At 40.6% G+C, this 20,631-nt stretch overlaps 1 protein-coding gene across 1 annotated transcript in view; it reads left to right on the top strand.

Annotated features, from left to right (window-relative positions):
• Positions 1-20,631, top strand: part of MELK (maternal embryonic leucine zipper kinase) — an 86,373-nt gene that overhangs the window by 24,604 nt on the left and 41,138 nt on the right.

Below are 20,631 nucleotides of genomic sequence, written 5' to 3' on the forward strand. Positions count from 1 at the left end.
CTGGAATTAGATAGTGGTAATAATTACACAACTTTGTGAATATACTAAGAACCACTGAACTAACTGTACACTTTAAAAGGGTGAATTTTATGTTATATAAACTATATTCAATTAAAAAAACTCAAAAATCATATATAGGAAGGAAAATAGTAAAATTCTTTTTAAAGAGTTAATATTCAAAGCAAGCTAACAAAAGAAGACATGTAAAGAGGAAGAGCACCATATTGTGTCCATAGCAAACCAAAGCCGGACCAGCAGAGCAACTTCTCTGAATGCGGCTTGAATTCCGTTCTGTTTAACAAATATTTCCTAAAGGTCTTCTTTGTATGAGATACTGAAAGATGTGAACAAAGATCTATGAAACTTAATCATTGTCTGCCAGATTTGTTGTTGGAGACAGATACAAGGCTATCTAAAAAGTGGAAAGGGTGAGGGGTGCCATTTTATAACAGAGGTTAAATTAAGTTAATACAGGAGTGGGTGTGGGATTTAGGAGAACATCTTATAGTAAGTGAGGTTTGAGCTGGGCTTTAAAAGAAGGTTAGAAGCACTTCAGAAAGGGTTGTGGGAGAGAGCATGCCTGGTAGGCAGTGTCAGCCAAGGCGTAAGATGGGAGAAGCGTGGGAAGAAATGGTCAGAAGTTTTACGTGGCTGGACCATTAGGTCTCTAATGCCCTTTAGGTAGGGAGACTACCTAAATCAGCTCTCATTTCTGGAAAGTAGCACACAGAATTGAAAGTGGTAGAACCAGTTGGCTCTTTGCCTACCCTACTGAACAGCCAAGTCTGAGGGCACTGAGTTCAATCTGCAGTTATTTTATTTATTTGACTTAATAGTTTTTCCTGTATCCCACCCTGGAAAAAGCTTTAAAATCAGTGCCAAAACTGCAAGAGTAGTTTTGGGAAGTGATGGAATTGCAGTAGTTCCAATTTCTTGAAGGCTGAGGAGCTCTGATTCTGCAGGATCAAAGAGAAGTCATGTTAGCAGTAGCTGTTGCCACTGTTTTGGGGAACCGTGAGTGCTTGTGCTTCTCCTTGGGGAGGGGAGATGGATGGGGCAGTGGGCTGGAGGCCAACCTCCTGGAGCCTGCTGGGGTAGCCAAGACAGCCCGTATTTCCTCCCATCTCTTCTCACAAAGCCTCCCCTAAACTTTGCAGGGTAGCAGTTGTTGCCTTGGCTCTGCTTCCTGCCTGTGACAGCAGTTCCTGACCTCACAGAGCACATTCCCTGTGTCAACAACAGGATACAGGGAGGGTAGTGTTAGGATTGCTTTGTAGTTTCAGCTTTAGTTAACAGATGTGGAGTGGGAAGGAGGCTTGGTCTTTGGGCAGCTCAGTAACAATTTTCCAGTTACACTTTCGAAAAACATTAGGTTGACCTCTTGAGTTACTCCCTCTTTTTGCTACTCTTTCTATAAAGTAGAGCTCTGTTTTTTGTTCTGAAAATAACTTTAGTATTACAAGCTACTAGTATGTTTTCCCATATTCTTTTTTTGCTGGGGGTACTGCATGCCAGAGGAGAAACTGACCGACAGGTTTCTCCAAAGATGAAGTAGAATTGGATCTGTTTGGTGTTATAGCATGAAATCTTATACCTTCTAGAATTCTAGAAAGACGGTGTGGGGACACATGATCATAGAATTTCCTTGTTGGAAAGGATCTTACCAATCATGTTTTCTCCTCTCTGCTTCTTGTTTCATATTTAAATCCTCACTAAAACGTGTCTTGCCCTGGCTATGTCCAGGTAATCTCTCTCAGGGCGGGGAAAAGCCTTAGCTGATGGACTTAGCATAGAGGTTCACAACCCCGGCAGCATACCAGCATCTCTTGGGGTGCTTTAAAAAATATAGGGTCCAACTCCTGGAGCAGTTAAATCAGAATCTCTTTGGTATTTTTAAAATCCAGGATCTCTACTTTCTATCTGTGGACTTTGGCAAATTACTTAGCTTCTCTGTGTCAGCTTCATTATCTGTAAAATGGGTGATAGTAGTCATAACATAGTGTTAGGATTAAATGAGTTAGTTCATTTATCATAGTGCTCAATAAATGTTAGCTATTATTATTATTATTATTTTTTTTTTTTTTTGCGATATGTGGGCCTCTCACTGTCGTGGCCTTTCCCGTTGCCGGACGCGCAAGCTCAGCGGCCACGGCTCACGGGCCCAGCTGCTCCGCGGCATGTGGGATCCTCCCAGACCGGGGCACGAACCCGCGTCCCCTGCATCGGCAGGCGGACTCTCAACCACTGCGCCACCAGGGAGGCCCAATTTTTAATGAAAGGCCCAACAATCTTTTTTTAAAAAAATATTTATTTATTTATTTGGCTGTGCTGGGTCTTAGCTGCAGCACGCAGGATCTTTGTTGCTGCGTGCGAAAGCTTCTTTGCAGCGTGCAGGATCCTCTTTGCAGCATGTAGGATCTTTAGTTGCAGCATGTGGGCTCTTTTAGTTGCGGCATGCGGGCTCTTTTAGTTGCGGCATGCGGGATCTAGTTCCCTGACCAGGGATCGAACCCGGGCCCCCTGCATTGGGAGGGTGGAGTCTTAACCGCTGGACCACCTGGGAAGTCCAGCTATTATTATTGACATACGTTTCTAAATTTGATTTGCCAGTATTTTGTTCAGGACTTAAAATTTGTTCAGAGATTAATATGTAGTTTTCCTTTCTAGAACTATTTTGTTGTTTGTTTCAGGATTTTACTAGCCACATAAAGTTGATTGGGAGTATTCTTCCTTTTACTGTTTCTTTTCTTATGTGTGTGGGGGGGAGCAGTATAAGGTTGGAATTTTGGGGTGTTATGGAATGTGCTTGAAAGTCCATCTCCATCAGTGACTTCTTTATGGGAAGATTTAAAAATAGTAAGTCAGGTCACATCCCTTTATTGGAAGCTCTCCAGTGGCTTCTTTCCCGTTTCACTCAAGTACTACAAGCCAGAGTTCACCCTGTGGGCTGTAGGTGTTATCCTAGGTGAACTGGCCTCCCATTATCTCAGTGCCCTCATTGCTTACTCGTCTTAGGATGAAATTCTTAAATCTTAAGTCTTAAGTTCAGTCTAGTTACTGAACACCTAATCTGTGCCAGGCACTTTTCTAGATGCTTGGGATATATCAGTGAATAAAACAGATGGAAGGTCCCTGCCCTCATGGAGTTTATATTGTGGTAGGGAAAAAATAGTGGTGGTTGTAGAAAAAGATAATAAGCATAATAAATAAATTATATTAAAAGATGATACTTGCTTTAGAAAAAAGAAAAAATTGGGCAGGGTAAAGAGGAATCAGGAGAACAGATGGGGAGGGGTGTGGAGGGAAGAGAAGGGCTGGTTGCATTATTAAATATTAAATAAGGTGGTCAGAGGTGAGATTTGTGCAAGACTTGAAGGAGGTGAGAGTGTTAGTCAAGAGGCTGTCAAGGGAAAGAATGTTTCAGGCAGAGGAAGCAGAGCAAAGGCTAGTAGGTAGAAGCATGCCTGGTGTAGTCAAGGGAGGGCAGAGGGCTAGTGCCACTGGAGTGGAGTAAATGAGGAGAGCCGTAGGAAATGAAGTCTCAGGGCACGGGAGCTCCAACTGCCTTGGGCTCTGTAGCTGTCATAAGGATTTTGGCTTTTTCTCCAAGTGAAATGGGGAGCCACTAGAGGGTTTTTTTTTTTTTTTTAATAAATTTATTTATTTAATTTATTTATTTTTGGCTTCATTGGGTCTTTTGTTGCTGTGCACGGGCTTTCTCTGGTTGCGGCGAGCGGGGGCTACTCTTCATTGCAGTGCACGGGCTTCTCATTGCAGTGGTTTTTCTTGCTGTGGAGCACGGGCTCTAGGTGCGCAGGCTTCAGTAGTTGTGGCACCCGGGCTTCAGTAGCTGTGGCTCGCGGGCTCTAGAGTGCAGGCTCAGTAGCTGTGGTGCACAGGCTTAGTTGCTCTGTGGCATGTGGGATCTTCCCGGACCAAGGCTCGAAACCATGTCCCCTGCATTGGCAGGTGGATTCTTAACTACTGCGCCACCAGGGAAGAGCCCCCACTAGAGGGTTTTGAGCAGAAGAGAGACATGGTCTGATTTAGATTTCATCAGGACCACAGTGGCTACTGTGTGGAAGGAAATAGGCTACAAGGAGCCAGGAGGAGAACCATGGAGACTGGTGAGGAGGATATTGTACATTGTAGTAATTTTCAGGTAAGAGATGGTGGTCATTGAGGTAGTGAGAAGTGGTTGGATTCTGGGTATCTTTTTTTTATTTTGGCTGTGCTGCGTGGCATGTAGGATCTTAGTTCCCCAGCCAGGGATCAAACCCTTGCCCCTTGCAGTAGAAGCACGGAGTCTTAACCACTGGACCACCAGGGAAGTCCCTCGGGGTGTCTTTTTTAAAAAAATATATTTTAAAATTAACGTAGAGTAAAATAATTTTTTTGTGTGTAACAGGTCTACGAATTTTAACACACATATAGATTCATGTAACCACCACATAGTCAGGGATATATGTTTAGACTAATCTGTTGTGTTTTGAAGGTATAGCTAACGTAATTTGCTGATGGATGGGATGAGGGGAGTAACCTGAGCAACCGGAAAGTTGGAGCTGCCATCAACTGAGATGGAGAAGGCTCCTGGTAGGGCAGGGCTGACAAGGAGATCAGTTTTGGACATAAAGAATGTGTCTATTTTGTCGAATTTTTCAAATTTCTTGGCATAAGTTTGTTCATTTACCCAGAGACAAGTGTATATCAGATTTTTATGTATTTTTTTTCAGATTAGTTTATAATATATAAGGAATCTTATATTTTATCTCTCTATGCTACTACCCCCTTCCCAGATTTTTCATACAGATGGTAGCATACCACGAACACTGTTCTGTATCTTGTCTTCTCCTAACAGTGTGTCTTGGAAATCACACCATTTCATACCCAGCTCAGAACCTTTTCATAGAATTCACTTCACAGAATTGCAGTGTATATATGTACCTTAATTTATTTAACCAGTCCTAGGTTAATGGGTATTTAAGTAGTTTCTAAGTGGTCATTTTGTACATTGTGAATATATCTGTAAGAAAATTCCTGGAAGAGTTACTGGGTCAAAGGGTATGTAAATTAGTAATTTTATTAGATATTGCCACATTGCTTCCCAGCAAAGTTCTATCGATTTATACAACTACCAGCAGTAGCATGAAAATGCCTATTTCTCCATAATCCCATCAATATAGTATGTCACCTTTTTCTATGTTTAAGATTTTTTTTGGCTGTACAGGAATTGTTTTATTTTTGTTTGGCCAAATTTATCAGTTTTTCATTGTCATATTTGGAAAGGCTTTCCTACATAGATTATTTTAAAAAATTCCCATGTTTCCTTCTAGCATTTTTATTTTATTTTTTTTTACGTTTAAATATTTGATTCACTTGGAATTTGCTTTGCTGTTGTTTCTTGCCTTTAAACATCACTCAAAAAATTGTAGAGATTTGTTTCCATATTCTGGATCCTTGTTTCTAAAAATCTTGTAATTGTGATGACAGTGTAGCCATATGTACTTGGATTTGAGGTTCACTGTTAGCAGTAATGTGCATAAGTGTATTTCAAATAGTCTTGATAATTTCAGGTTTTAAGACCACTTGTTAGATCTGATTAGGTCTTTTTTTTTTTAATAAATTTATTTATTTTTGGCTGTGTTGGGTCTTTGTTGCTGTGCGTGGGCTTTCTCTAGTTGCGGTTGCTTCTCTTTTTGCAGAGCGTGGGCTCTCGGCACACAGGCTTCAGTAGCTGTGGCACACGGGCTCAGTAGGTGTGGCTCGCAGGCTCTAGAGCGCAGGCTCAGTAGTTGTGGAGCACGGGCTTAGTTGCTCCACGGCATGTGGGATCTTCCCAGGCCAGGGCTCGAACCTGTGTCCCCTGCACTGGTAGGCAGATTCTTAACCACTGTGCCACCAGGGAAGCCCCTAGGTCTTTTTTTAACCTTGTGTTTTGGCTGATGGCCTCACACTAAGAGTAGAGGTGTCAGCTCTGTTTGTTGTTTGCTTGTGCTTCTGGCAAACAAACAACCTTTAATCTGTGGTTTCTTTGCAAGAATCTTTTAAAACCAGTTGGCTATTTTGTGAAGATTTAGTTTAGTTAAACCAGATACTATGATCTGTAAATCCATTTAACTGGGCACAGTAGTTCACAATAGGCACAGAGTGGTGCAAGGTAGAGCCACTGTCACCTGTCATGTGTCACTGTCACAGTCAAGGAAGAATGACTTCATTCTGTAGTTTAGGTAGGGACTGGTGAGGGTGCCATTGCCAATCCATATACTAAATTTTAATAAATCTTAATTTTTATCTTATTTTTTAGATAGAAATGAAAGTCCTAATATATTCTTTCCATGCCCTAGTGTGTCTTCTTACATGCCTTTGAAGACCACCAATCAAGAATAATGAGTGGAAAAAAAAAAAAAAGAATAATGAGTGGTCAACTCTACATATTCTTTAGATGGTCTCTCAATTAATATAACCCCTCTCAGCCAAGTTATTGAATATCAGTAAATTAGGGATTATTCTCCCTGGAAATTTACTGAAGTTATGTCTGAGCTGAATAAGAGCAAAAGCAAATGTCAGTATAACTGGTGCAGGAATTGACATCCTTCTGTGAACATTGAGTCTTCCAAGGATACTTGATTTCTTGGTGATGAGTATTTGGGAATTGCAGTAAAACATTATGCCGTAAAGGATGACTGTAATAGGGAGTTCCCCGGTGGTCAGGGACCTGGGAACTGAGATCTCATAAGCTGTAACGATGACTATAATAATTTTATCCAAGAAAAATTTTGAATACTTGTCTTGATCATGCAAAAGTCTCAATAAAGATGTCTGACTTTGAGCAGTCTACCTTCCATATACCCTGTGGATATATACCTAGTAAAACAAAATGAGGTATGGATTTACTAACTATAAACTTTGATTGTAGAATAATTCTACCTCCTTTATAGCAATGATTATACAGGGCTATAATTCTTGATTTGTGATGTTAAAATGATGTAATCCACATGTAAGAAGAACACTTGGCAGGAAGGCATGCATTCAGTTCTTTCAAGTCATACCCAAGCATTAGGGGCAAGTTAAACAGAAGGGTAGGTAGGCAGGGAGGGGGGGTTTGGGGGGTGGGGACATATCTTTGTTTTATCATATTGAAAAGTACTAGCTGTTCTGTCAAGAAATCATTCCTCCCAAACGTCACTCTTGAGTAAGTAGCATAATGTACAATTCTATAGATGTGTGAATAGCTAAGAGTCTGTGTTGGAGCTTACTTTACTCCTTTCTAGAGTGCTAAATGCAAGGAAAGTTTGGTTAAAATCTTAATCAGTCTTCTTGGCTAGGAGTATAAAGCAGAGGTTGGCAAACAATGGCTTGCCAGCCAAATCTGACCCACCACCTGTTTGTTTAAATAAAGTTTTATTGGAACACAGCCAAGACTATTTGTTTATATATTGTCTCTGGCTGCTTTTGCACAACAATGGTAGGGTTGAGTAGTTGTGACAGAGATTATATATGGCTCATAAAACCAAAAATGTTTACTATCTGTCCCTTTACAGAAAAAGTTTGCTGGCTCCTGGTATAGAGTTATTGATCTGTAGAAGAATGATACTCCCTCAAGCCTGTCTGCTCCTTTCCTAGAACATTGGCCTGAAATGCCTAGGCTTGTCATTTGTCAATGAAGCGACATTCAGTTAACTGTTTTTATGATGAAAAACAAAGTATGTACAGTAAAAAGTTAAAACAGTACTAAGGAGTATAATTTAAAAAACACACAAAACTTCCTGCTTCCTTTCTTTTTTCTTCCACAGAGGCAACTATTTATAAATTTCTTCTGTACATTTGCATAAATTATTTGTACTTATACAAACCTTTATGTGTCTATATCCTTTGGTATTATATAATTCACACAGTTAGTGGACCTTGCCCCCTCCTTTTTTTTTTTTTTTTTTTTTTTTGGGGGTCCGCGGGCCTCTCACTGTTGTGGCCTCTCCTGTTGCGGAGCACAGGCTCCGGACACGCAGGCTTAGCGGCCATGGCTCACGGGCCCAGCTGCTCCGCGGCATGCGGGATCTTCCCAGCCCGGGGCACGAACCTGTGTCCCCTGCATCGGCAGGCAGACTCTCAACCACTGCGCCACCAGGGAAGCCCTTGCCCCCTCCTTTTTAAACTTAATGCTTTACTTTGAAGATTGTTTCATATTGGTACATAGCAGCATGTATAGGTTTTCATTTTTCTTTTTTTAAGGGTTTATTTATTTATTTATTTATGGCTGCATTGGGTCTTTGTTGCTGTGCGCGGGCTTTCTCTAGTTGTGGCGAGCAGGAGGCTACTCTTTGTTGCAGTGCAGTCTTCTCACTGCGGTGGCTTCTCTTGCTGCGGAGCATGGGCTCTAGGTACATGGGCTTCAGTAGTTGTGGCGTGTGGGTTCAGTAGTTGTGGCGCACTGGCTAAGATGCCCCGTGGCATGTGGGATCTTCCTGGACCAGGGCTCAAACCCATGTCCCCCGCATTAGCAGGCGGATTCTTTACCACTGTGCCACCAGGGAAGCCCCTAGGTTTTCATTATCTTTTAATGGCTGCATGGTATCATAAAATTTCCTTTATTCTAAGTTTGTATACATCATTAAAAAATTAAGTTTTAATTACCCAATTATTGCATAAAAACATTCTCTGTATAAAGAATTAAAACATTACAGATAACTAACATTCTCATGACCTCTTCTCCAATATCTGTCCCCAATCCTGCAATCTTTACATAGGTAACTACTGTTACTACTTTGGTTCTTCCAGATCTTTTATTTGTATTTGTAGTATTTTGTATTTTTTTCTTAACATAAATGGTGTCATACTAATATTATTCTGTGTCTTTCTTTACTCAACAGTATGTGCCTTGATACACATATAGTACTAACTCATTCTTATAAATAGTATGTCTAGCCATTCTCTTGTGAACATTTTCAGTTATTTTCTAGTTTTTTCACTATTGTAAGTGATGCTTAGTAAGATACCCTGTGCATACCTCTTTGGACTTAAGTAGTGAGTAGTAGAATTGCTCCATCATTTTTTTCCAATTTATACTCCCACCAGCAGTATATGAGAGTGCCTGCTTCCCCATACTCTCCCCAATATTGTTATTTATCAAAATTTTGGATCTTGATTAATTGAATGGGTGGAACTGGCATCTGATGCTTTATTCATGTGTCCTTAGTAATTACTTAAATGTTTGTGTGTGTGTGTGTGTGTGTGTGTGTGTGTGTGTGTGTGTGTGTATGTATATATATTTCTGTGAATGCCTGTCCATAGCATTTTCTCTTTCTCTTTAAGGTTGTTAATCTTTTTCTTATTAAATTATAAGAACGCTTCTACAATAAGGAATAGTAGTAATTGCTACCATTTATTGAGAGTTTATTATATGACATGTGACTATATGCATTTTACATAGATTAGCTCATTTAATCCTCACGATTGTCCAGTGAGGTGTAGGTACTGTTGTTATACCCTTTTGAAAGATGAAGAAAGTGAAGCAGAGAGAGGGAAAATAATTTGTCTTAAGTTATCCAACTAATTATTGGCAGAATTGGGGTAAGAACTCATGTGGTCTGGATCCAGAGCCTGTAGTTTTTATACAATTTTAATTAATTGATTAATTTTTGGCTGTGTTGGGTCTTAGTTGCTGCACGAGGGCTTTCTCTAGTTGCAGCAAGCGGGAGCTACTCTTTGTTGTGGTGCGTGGGCTTCATATTGCAGTGGCTTCTCTTGTTGAAGAGCACAGGCTCTAGGCGCCCAGGCTTCAGTAGTTGTGGCACGTGGGCTCAGTAATTGTGGCGCATGGGCTTAGTTGCTCTGCGGCATGTGGGATCTTCCCAGACCAGGGCTCGAACCCGTGTCCCTGCATTGGCAGGCAGATTCTTAACCTCTGTGCCACCAGGGAAGTCACCAGAGCCTGTTTTTTGTTTTTTTGTTTTTTTTTTGCAGTACTTGGGCCTCTCACTGTTGTGGCCTCTCCCGTTGCGGAGCACAGGCTCCGGACGCGCAGGCTCAGCAGCCATGGCTCACGGGTCCAGCCGCTCCGTGGCATGTGGGATCTTCCCAGACCGGGGCATGAACCCGTGTCCCCTGCATCGGCAGGTGGACTCTCAACCACTGTGCCACCAGGGAAGCCCCCAAGCCTGTATTTTTAACTACCGTGCTATGGATCATCCCAAGGATTTAATACTTTGTCCTGTGTGTTATAGTCTATATATTTAAAATTTTTTCCCCTTGTTTTTTTTCTAGTACTTTTACATTTTAAAAATACTAGTTCGGGCTTCCCTGGTGGCACAGTGGTTGAGAGTCCGCCTGCCGATGCAGGGGACACGGGTTCGTGCCCTGGTCCGGGAGGATCCCACATGCCACGGAGCGGCTAGGCCCGTGAGCCATGGCCGCTGAGCCTGCGCGTCCGGAGCCTGTGCTCCACAATGGGAGAGGCCACAGCAGTGAGAGGCCCGTGTCCCACACACACACACAAATAATTTAAAAACATAAAAATAAAAATACTAGTTTTTTGATCTGCCAGGAATTAATATTGGTATAAGAAGTGATACTCACCTTCTTTCTTTTTTTATAAAATTTTTATTTTAAAATAGTTTTAGATTTACAGAAAGTTGCAAAGGTGGTACAGAGGGTTCCCATTTACCCTTGCCCAGTTCTCACTATTGTTTACATCTTATGTTACTATGGTATGTCTGTCACCACTAAGGAACCAACACTGGTACATTACTGTTTAACTAAATGCTGTACTTATTCAGATTTCATTAATTTTTCTCTAATGTCCTTTTCTTATTCTATATTGTTTCAGGATACCATATTATATTTAGTTGACATGACAAATATAATATCTGTGATAGTTTCTGGGGATCCAGTTTTGAAAAATAACCAGTTAGGGCTTCCCTGGTGGCGCAGTGGTTGAGAGTCCGCCTGCCGATGCAGGGGACACAGGTTCGTGTCCCGGTCCAGGAAGATCCCACATGCTGCGAGCAGCTAGGCCCGTGAGCCTTGGCCGCTGAGCCTGCGCGTCTGGAGCCTGTGCTCCGCAACGGGAGAGGCTGCAGCAGTGAGAGGACCGCGTACTGCAAGAAACAAAAAACAAAAAACAAATCCAGTTATATATTTAAAAATAGAAATTTGGTTGTCCTAGAACTGTTTATTCAATAATCCATCATTTTCCCATTGACTTGAAATGATGGTCTTATTATATATTAAATTCCTACATTTACATATTTCTTTTTCTGGGCTGTTTATTTCATTGTATTTAACTTTTTGTCTATGTTTGTTTTATATTGTAATTGTTTTAATTACTGGATTTTTTATAATACCATTTATTTAATGTCTGGTAGAATTAGCTCCCTCTTATTCTACTGTTCCCCTAGAATTTTCCTGGCTATTCTGCTATAAATTGTTTTCCCCTGGTGTACTTTTTTATTTTTTAAATTTTTAAAAAATTAAAAAATTTATGGCCATGCCACGCAGCACACGGGATCTTAGTACCCCTTAGTTCCCCGACCAGGGATCAAACCCAAGACCCCTGCAGTGGAAGCGCAAAGTCTTAACTACTGGACCACCAGGGAAGTCCCTGTGAGTCTTTGACAGTGCTTCCTGTTTCTTTTGGAAAACATTGTTGTTAAATTATAGTACATCTTTATAACAGATATTCTATACCCATAAAAGTGAATGAGGAACCTCTTTAAATTCTTATATGGAATGATATCGAAGATATATTGTTAAGGGGATAAGCAAGGTGTAGAACAGTATGTATAGTATACTGTCATTTTTGTAAAAAATAAAAGAGAGGGAGGTATGTTTATATTATTTGAAGTAATATGGAAGGAGATATAAGAAGTTGCTAGTTCCTGCTCCTTCTGGGGAGGAGAATTGGGCGAGGGAAGGGAGAATTTTTATTCTGTGGTCTTTTGTACCTTTTAAGTTTTGAATCATGTAAAGGTTCTACTTCTTGCCTAATTGCTCTGCCTAGGACTTCATTACTGTGTTGAATAGAAGTGGTGAAAAGTGGGCATTCTTGTCTTGTTCTTGATCTTAGAAAAAGCTTCAGTCTTCCACCACTGAGTATGATGTTAGCTATGGATTTTTCATATATGGCTTTTACTATGTTGAGGTAGTTTCCTCCAATTCCTAGTTTGTTGAGTATTTTTATCATGAAAGGGTGTTGAACTTTGTCAAATGTTTTTTCTGCATTAACTGACATGATCATGTTTTTCACCTTCATTCTGTAAATGTGGTCTATCACATATATTGATTTGTGTATGTTGAGCCAAACTTGCATTTTAAGAATAAATCCTACTTGGTCATGGTGTATAAATCTTTTAATATGCTTTTGAATTTGGTTTGCTAGTAATACTTTTTTAAAAAGTAAAAGAATAAAGTTTTTGTGTGAGTCTTGAATCTCTAAAGCTGATGTGGAAAGTGGGGGAGGTGCCTTCAGCAGGCCAGGTCTGAGTCTCTATCTCTAGATATACAGAAGTAGAGTTCTATGCTTATTTGGGTTGTGCTGAAGTCTCCTCTGCCTAGAGCATCTACATCAGTCTTTTTTGTTGTTGAAATTTTTTGCTTTTCTCCCCCAGTTCCTTTTTTTTTGCCTCCGGGGAGATAGAGCATTTTGAAGTATGTGTTTTTCATATTTTTGTGACCTTGCACATGGTTGCTTATTCTTATTCTATTACAAAAGTAATACTAAACATTCCTGAGTTTTTCTTATTTGCCAGACTCTGCTCTGAGTGAGGTAGTTGCTATTATTGTCCCCCTCTTATGGATGAGGAAACTAAGGGGAGACCTTACATAACTTACTCAGGGTCTTAGAGCTAGTAAGTGGCAGAGCTGGGATTTGAACTCAGCTGGTCAAGCTCAGAGCCCGTTCTCATACCACCATGAGATATTGTTTCTCATCTCTGTAGTTGCTAGTCTCAAGAGAATCGTAGACTCCCAGAGCAGAAAGTGATCCCCATCCCAAGCTTCTTTTTGTGTCCATTAACTTGGGAATGTTCCCAGACATCCCAACTTTTCAGATTTACCAGGACTATATTTACCAGTTCTCCTAATTCATATTAGGTATTGTGCATCAGTTTTTCTACTCAAATTAGGTGTCACCACTGGTAGAGCAACTTGTCCTCATTTTCTTTATCAGTAGTGTTAAAGCATTGCCATAGTCATTTATTTCCAAGGTCCAGTCCATCTCTGAATAGCTATAAGTTCTCTGACTTCTATTTATTCACATTCAGTTTTCCTTGTTTGTTTCAGCCTAGTATTCTCCTCTGTTGATATTTTGCATCTTGATTCTGATCTCATGTAATATCAGCTGTCCTTGCCAGGATTGTGACATTTTGTACATTTCTTAAATATCTTAATCCAAGTTGATTAAAAAACTGAATAGAGGGCTTCCCTGGTGGCACAGTGGTTAAGCATCTGCCTGCCAATGCAGGCAACATGGGTTTGAGCCCTGGGCCAGGAAGATCCCACATGCTGCGGAGCAACAAAGCCTGTGCGCCACAACTACTGAGCCTGCGCTCTAGAGCCCACGAGCCACAACTCCTGAGCCCATGTGCCACAACTACTGAAGCCCATGCGCCTAGAGCCTGTGCTCTGGAACAGGAGAAGCCACTGCAATGAGAAGCCCGCACACCGCAATGAAGAGTAGCACCTGCTTGCTGCAACTAGAGAAAGCCCATGCGCAGCAACGAAGACCCAATGCAGCCAAAGATAGATAGACAGACAGATAGATAGATAGATATTTTTTAAAAATTAAAAGAAAAACAACTGAATAGATCTAGACCACCCCTAAGTGTTCTCGGTTTTTAGCCTGTATCAGATACGCTTAACCAAGATTTTGTGGTTTTATCCACAAAGATAAAATAAGTGACTCTTAATGCCTTATTGAAATTAAGCTACACTATATCTGTGGTGTTCCTCATTTACTGACTTAACTCTAAGCTTGCTTTTTTTTTTTTTTAACCTATCTAGACCCAAACTTCTATGCTATTTATTTGCCTTCATTTGCTATTACTGCGAGTTCACATTCATATGGCAGCCATGGAATTAATGCTCCTAATTAATGCTCCTAATATATATAAAATATATAATATATATTATAAATATATATAAGTATATATGTATATACTTTTTGGGGGTGGCCACGCTGCGTGGCTTGTGGGATCTTAGGTCCCCAACCAGGGATCAGACCTGGGCCCATGGCAGTGAAAGTGCTGAGTCCTAACCACTGGACCTCCAGGGAATTCCTGATGCTCTTAATTATTAATGTGCTGTTTCACCAATACGAGGTGAATGTACCAACATACAAACTTCAGTGTTCTCTACTTTTATTTATTTATTTGAGTACACTAGTGGATCCTGGATGAATCCTTTGGGGGAGGGGACTTATCTCAAGATAATACAAAATTGTTACATCCTAATAGTAGATATTAGATCCAAGTTTTGATATTTTTGGTAAATCAAATATTTCTTTGGTACAATGAGTATGGTAGAAAATGTCTAATTCTTGTTCAATAGAGATTTAGCCTTCCTAATTAATATTATTTACTATTACTGTATATTCTTTGTTTCTCCTACTCTGGATTTCATTTTTTTTTAGTTTTTCATGTATTTGCAAGTTGAAAATTGATTCAGATTAGGACTTTTATGCATTATTATGGAATTTAATTTCACACATTATAGATTTTGAAATTTATTGTAATCTTGGCTCAGAACTATTGTTCCGAGTCACAGTGTAATACAGTCTGCTGGTTGAATCTAATTAAGGTGTCGTATCACTTGCATGCAGTATGTATCTTTGCCTAGAATGTTCTAAAATTCCTCACTTGGGAATAACACTTCCCTCAGTTCTTGGTTTGATTGAAAAACCCAGCAATATTTGACACACTGTATGTAACTCTTGTTTAAGAGGCAGACTTTGTTTATCTTTTGTGTTTGTTGACTATTTTAAGCAAAATGCTAAACTGCAGTTTCCAGCATGGTTACTAATAGACTGAGTATTAATCATACTAATGTCGCATATTCATCTGCTGTCATTGCATTCAAAGACAAGCGTGACTGTATTCCAGTTCTGGGTACACAAATATTAAGGAAATATAACTAATTTAGTAAATGAAAGTTGAGTAGCTTGAAAGTAATATTGCTTTCCAACAAGTATAATTTATAATTTTAAAGAAAATGAGCAAGTTATCTCTTTATGAGATAATACTTTACAATTATAGGGTTGACTGCAGTACTATTATTATGTGTTGGAGAGGTTGATCACCTGCCTTTCTTAGTACTGTATGAAAAAACAAACAATTTCAAGCCCATTAGTATTCCCAGGATTATCTCACTTATTAGCACACAGATCTTTTTTCCTCCTCCCACTTGGTTTCTCCCTCTATTACCTGTTTCTTAATCTCATTTGCAAGGTAATCAGCCCTTAAATAAACAAGAATTCTCCAAAGATTGAGCAGAAACCAGGGTTAAGGGGCACAGGCCTGGTTAACACAGGGCCTTTTGTGAAGATGCTCTTCCCCAGCAGAATTGTTCCTCTCAAGGCCTTTTCAATTTGATCCTTAGATATATACTTTCAGTATTTAAATAAGGAGCCTTTCTACCTGTCTATTTCTAGGTATCCTTATAGAACTTCCAGTGTGGTACAATAGAAAAAGTATTGTATCTCTTTTCTAGTCCTGTCTCTACCCCTTTATTGCTCTATAACAATGTTTCTCAACTTTGGCGCCATTGACATTTTGGACTAGATAATTCTTTGTTGTGGGGGACCGTGTATTGTGGGATGTTTAGCAGCATCCCTGGCCTCTACCCACTAGATGCCAGTAGCAGCCCCCAAATTATGACAATCAGAAATGTCTCCAGACACTGCCAGATGTCCCCTGGGGGACAAAAATCACCTCCAGTTGAGAACCAGTGCCTTACAACATTGAACAGGTATTTGATTTCCCTGGCTGAGACAGTTTCCTCATCTGTGTAATGTAGTTAGTAATCCCTGCCTACTGCACAGGGTAAAATATATGTACAAGTGCTTTGTGTGTTTTTAAGTACTGTGTACAAATGAGAGGTTGGGGTAAGCCTGGCAGCAGAACTCAGCTCTGGACTTTATTTCTGCTAGTACTTCAGTGTAGAGAATGAAGCTGAGAATGTCAGGTCTTGGTGATGGGGCACAGGCCTCATGTTTGTTTGTCGATAGTACTCTATAGAGTTGTTCTGTTCAAATGGAGAAAGTGGGTGGGTATGTTTCAGGAGGTGATGTGAGCAGGACATGACTAGTTGATGTGTTCTTACCAGGCAATGCTGAGATCCTGAGGCAGCTGCAGTGGGGCAAAGCTCTATTGAGAGGGCATGTGCATCCTCCGAATGACTCTAGCCTTTCTTACTATACTGAATATTTAGCACCCTGGCATGCATGGCTTTGCCAACATGCCATCTTTGCTCTGCTACTTTTTTGAGTAGCCCTATCTTCCCCTCCTATTTATTTCAAATTGAACAAACATTTATTGTCTCTTATGTGCAAGGCATTGTGCCAAGTGCTTTCACATACATTCTCTTCCATTCCTTTTGTAACCCTTAAGTGGCATTACTATACTTGTTTCACAGTAACAATAGTAATAGTAGTAGTAGTAATAGTAATAGTAGTGGAGGCAGCAGCAATAGTAGAAACTAGACGGTATTGAGTTCTTACTCTGTGCGTGTGCTAAGTGCTTTATATGTATTAAATCATTGAATGCTAACAACAATTTATGGAGTTGATAGTGTTATTATACTTTTTACAGACGAGGAAACTGAGGCACGGCAAGGTTAAATAGCTCATCCACACAGCTAGTAAGTGGTAGACCCTGGATTTGGATCTAGGCAATTTGTCTCCAGAGCCTACTCTTAGGAAACAGGGTCAGAAAGATGGCATAACTTGTACAAGCTTAGGGAGTGAATGAAAGGCAGACTAGGATTCAAACATAATGTATGACTCCAGTCTCTGCCTGTTTCCAGTGTGCCAAGCACCACACTTCTCATTTACTTAGCCTCCCTGCCTCTCTCTGGATAGGATTGCTTCTATGATGCTAACTTACAGCACAACACAGGGGATCTATTAAAAGATACTTCGTGAATTCAAGTTGGGATGATAAAAGGGGTGATAAATAAGAGACAAAGAGGAACTTGGAATCAGCCTCGTGGAGCTCTTGTTATTCAGTGCTTTGGTCTGAAAATTCATTTTTACATCTGATTTCTATAGAATTCTGCTACTTTTAGTTAAGAATGCTTTTGTTTTGGATGGTAGTTTTTGAATTTAAAGGCATAACATTTATTTTATTACATAGTTCTGGTTATGGACCTGTTATCTGTGTGTTGGAGCAGACCAGAAAGGTCTAGAACCTGGAACCAGATTTATCCTTGGGGTGGGCAGCTGATGATAGGAGAGAGGTAATGCAAGTAAGTTAAACCCTTATAGATGGTATATTAGTTTCCTAGGGTTGTGGTCACAAAGTACTACAAGATGGTGGCTTAAAACAACAGATATTTATTCTCTCACAGTTGTGGAGGCTAGTCTAAAATCAAGGTGTTAGCAGGGCCATGGTCTCTGAAGGCTCTAAGGGAGACTCCTTCTTTACCTCTTTCTAGCTTCTTGTGTTTGCCTGCAATCCTTGGCATTCCTTGGATTATAGATGCATCACTCCAGTCTCTGCCTCTGTTTTCATGTGGTGTTCTCTCCTGTGTGTTTGTGTCTCTGTGTCTAAATTTCCCCCTTCTTATAAGAACACCAGTCATATTGAATTTAGGGCCCAGCCTAACCCAATATGATCTCATCTTAACTTGATTACTTCTGCAGAAGCCCCAATTTCCAAATAAGGATGCATTCACAGGTTCCAGGTGGACAGGAATATTGGGGGGTCACTATTCAACCCAGTGCAGATGGTATCCAGAGAGTAAGCAGCAAATGGCTTTGTGTGCAGTCAGCATGAGGAGAGACCCACTGGAGTAGGTGCAGGTTCTGACCAGTGAGTAAAGCAAGACAGGACACTCTAGAGGTTGTGCAGGTTGTGATCAGAAATTCAGGTAGATCATGACCCTTTGATCAGTGTAAGCAGGTAATAGGCTGGTCTCTACTTTCTATGGGACCCTGGCAAAAGCAGGCTACAATATTTGAGGTACCAGGCAACTGATCAGTTTGCCAAGAAAGAGAACATGTCAGGTACCCAGGATTTGAATCATGAGTGGCATTTGGTCTCAGGAATAAGGAAAAACTCAGCTAAGAGAGTGGGGCCAACTAGATCAAGGCCAGCCATGCAGCAACTGTGACTCGCTTCTAAGTCCCAGCAAGGTGGCTGAAGCATCCAGAAATCCCCCCTTCCCAGGGATAGGCCTGGAGCCCAGGCAGCACTGAGCCTTCAGTGCTTTGTGGATGACAGATAGTAAGGAGAAATGAATTAGAGGCTTCATTATTATAATTCACAAACAAACTGTCAGCATCTGACATTGGCCAGTGTTAAGGTGCCCTGGCAAGATATAAATAAGAGTGGTATCTCTGGGTACTAGTGAGTGCTTTAGATAAAGGAGAATGAAAAATTTAATAACATTAAATGTCGTTTGTAAAATGAAAGCTCTTGCCCTTCCTAGGAAACACTTTGTAGGTCAGCCTGTCTGCTCTCATCAGAGAGGCTGAATCAGAGGTTGAGTTGTTTTAACGTTAACACCTTTTCTTTTTAAATAAATTGCTTGATAACACTTCCTTGGAACTTTGACTATTTCTTTAACATATTCAAAATCCAGCCTGCCATGTAGTTCTAGGATTCTGAGTGATCTATACTGTCTGTTTCTCCCCTCACCATTAAGCTGGACTGATTTCTGTGAGAATTATGTCCTAGACAATTCATTCGTAAGAACAGAGAACCCCAATGCTGGTGCTAGTTGAAGCCTTCTTCACCTACCTGTCTCCACCGTTCTAGCCTCGTTCAATTACTGTTGGGTGTGTGTGCGTGCGTGTGTGTGCATGTGCGCGCGTGCTTGCCCTTGTCTCCCTGGACCTATGATATATTTCTAACCCAGGATCCTCATTCAGGTTATTTTGTCATTGATTATTTTGGGGAGCCCTCTGGATTCCATCAGACCATGTTCCTTAGTTCCCAAAGTTATCACAAACAATTCTGTGGTGAATGTTACTGTTCATAACACTAATACATTTTTGTATGCCAAATTATTTGCTTAGGATAAATTGCTAGAAGTGAAATTGCTGGATCAAGGATATGTGATCTTGAATGCTTTTTATACATATTTCCAAATTACTCTTCAGAAAAGTTTATGCTCTCTCGTTGTATATATAAGCGCTCTTATCCCCGAACTCTAACACTGGATACTTTTTTTGAAGTTTATCAATTTGGTAGATCATATTTTTGTTTAAATTAATTGCTTTTTTTTTTGGCTGCGTTGGGTCTTCATTGCTGCGCGCGGGCTTTCTCTAGTTGCAGCAAGCCGGGGCTGCTCTCTGTTGCAGTGTGTGGGCTTCTCATTGTGGAGGCTTCTCTTGTTATGGAGCACGGGCTCTAGGCGTGCAGGCTTCAGTAGTTGTGACGTGTGGGCTCAGTAGTTGTGGCTCGCGGATTCTAGAGCACAGGCTCAGTAGTTGTGGCGCACGGGCTTAGTTGCTCCACGGCATGTGGGATCTTCCCAGACCAGGGCTCGAACCCATGTGCCCTGCATTGGCAGGCAGATTCTTAACCACTGTGCCACCAGGAAGTCCCTAATTGCTTTTTTATTGCTAGATTAGTTGAACATATTTTCATGTTTATTAACCATTTAAAAGTTCTTGTTTTGGGAATTACCTGTGAATATTCTTTGCCCATTTTCTTTTGAAGTGTATGCTTTGATCCCATTTCTTCTTTTATGGAACAAATATTAATTGAGCACCTTTTATATAAACTCTTTTATTAAAGAGTTTATATTCTAATATAGTGAGGCAGAAAATAAACAAATAAATATGTAGTATGACAAGTAGGGATAAGGACTGTAAAGAAGGTGCCATGAAAGGCAGGTAGAGATGATGGTGGGCAGGGATGCTATTTATAAAGGTGGTTTGGGGAGGCCTCATGATACCACTGGTATTTAAGGGGAGACCTGAAGAAGATAAAGGCACAAACTCTGCTGATATTGGGGAAAGCATTATAGCGGCGGGAACAAAGAGTGCAAAGGGCCTAAGGCAGGATTGTGTTTGACTTGTCATGTGATCATAGTTTGATGAGTGTGGGAGAGAGTTAGGAGGTGAGTTTAAGAGGTAGCAAGGAGTGGGGTAGATGTGGGGTTACAGACCACGTAGGGCCTTGGAGCCAGAGTGAGGAATTTGGATTTCATTCTGAGTGAGATGGGGAGCCATTAGAGCGTTTTGAATAGTGAAGTGATATGACCTGACCCAACGTTTTGAAAGAACATTGGTGTTGGTAAGTAGAGACTAGACTGTGAGGGACAGTGATGGGCTCTGGAAGACCAGTTAGGAGCCTCTTGCAATATATCAGATGAGAGACCCTGCAGGTGTGGTACAGGTAGTAACAGGTGATTCTGGATATATAACATAGAACCAATAGATCTGTTGATGGATCGGATGTGAAGTGTGAGGGA

The sequence above is a fragment of the Lipotes vexillifer genome, unplaced genomic scaffold, assembly GCF_000442215.2.
Source record: "Lipotes vexillifer unplaced genomic scaffold, Lipotes_vexillifer_v1.1 scaffold920, whole genome shotgun sequence".
Lineage (NCBI taxonomy): Eukaryota > Metazoa > Chordata > Mammalia > Artiodactyla > Lipotidae > Lipotes > Lipotes vexillifer.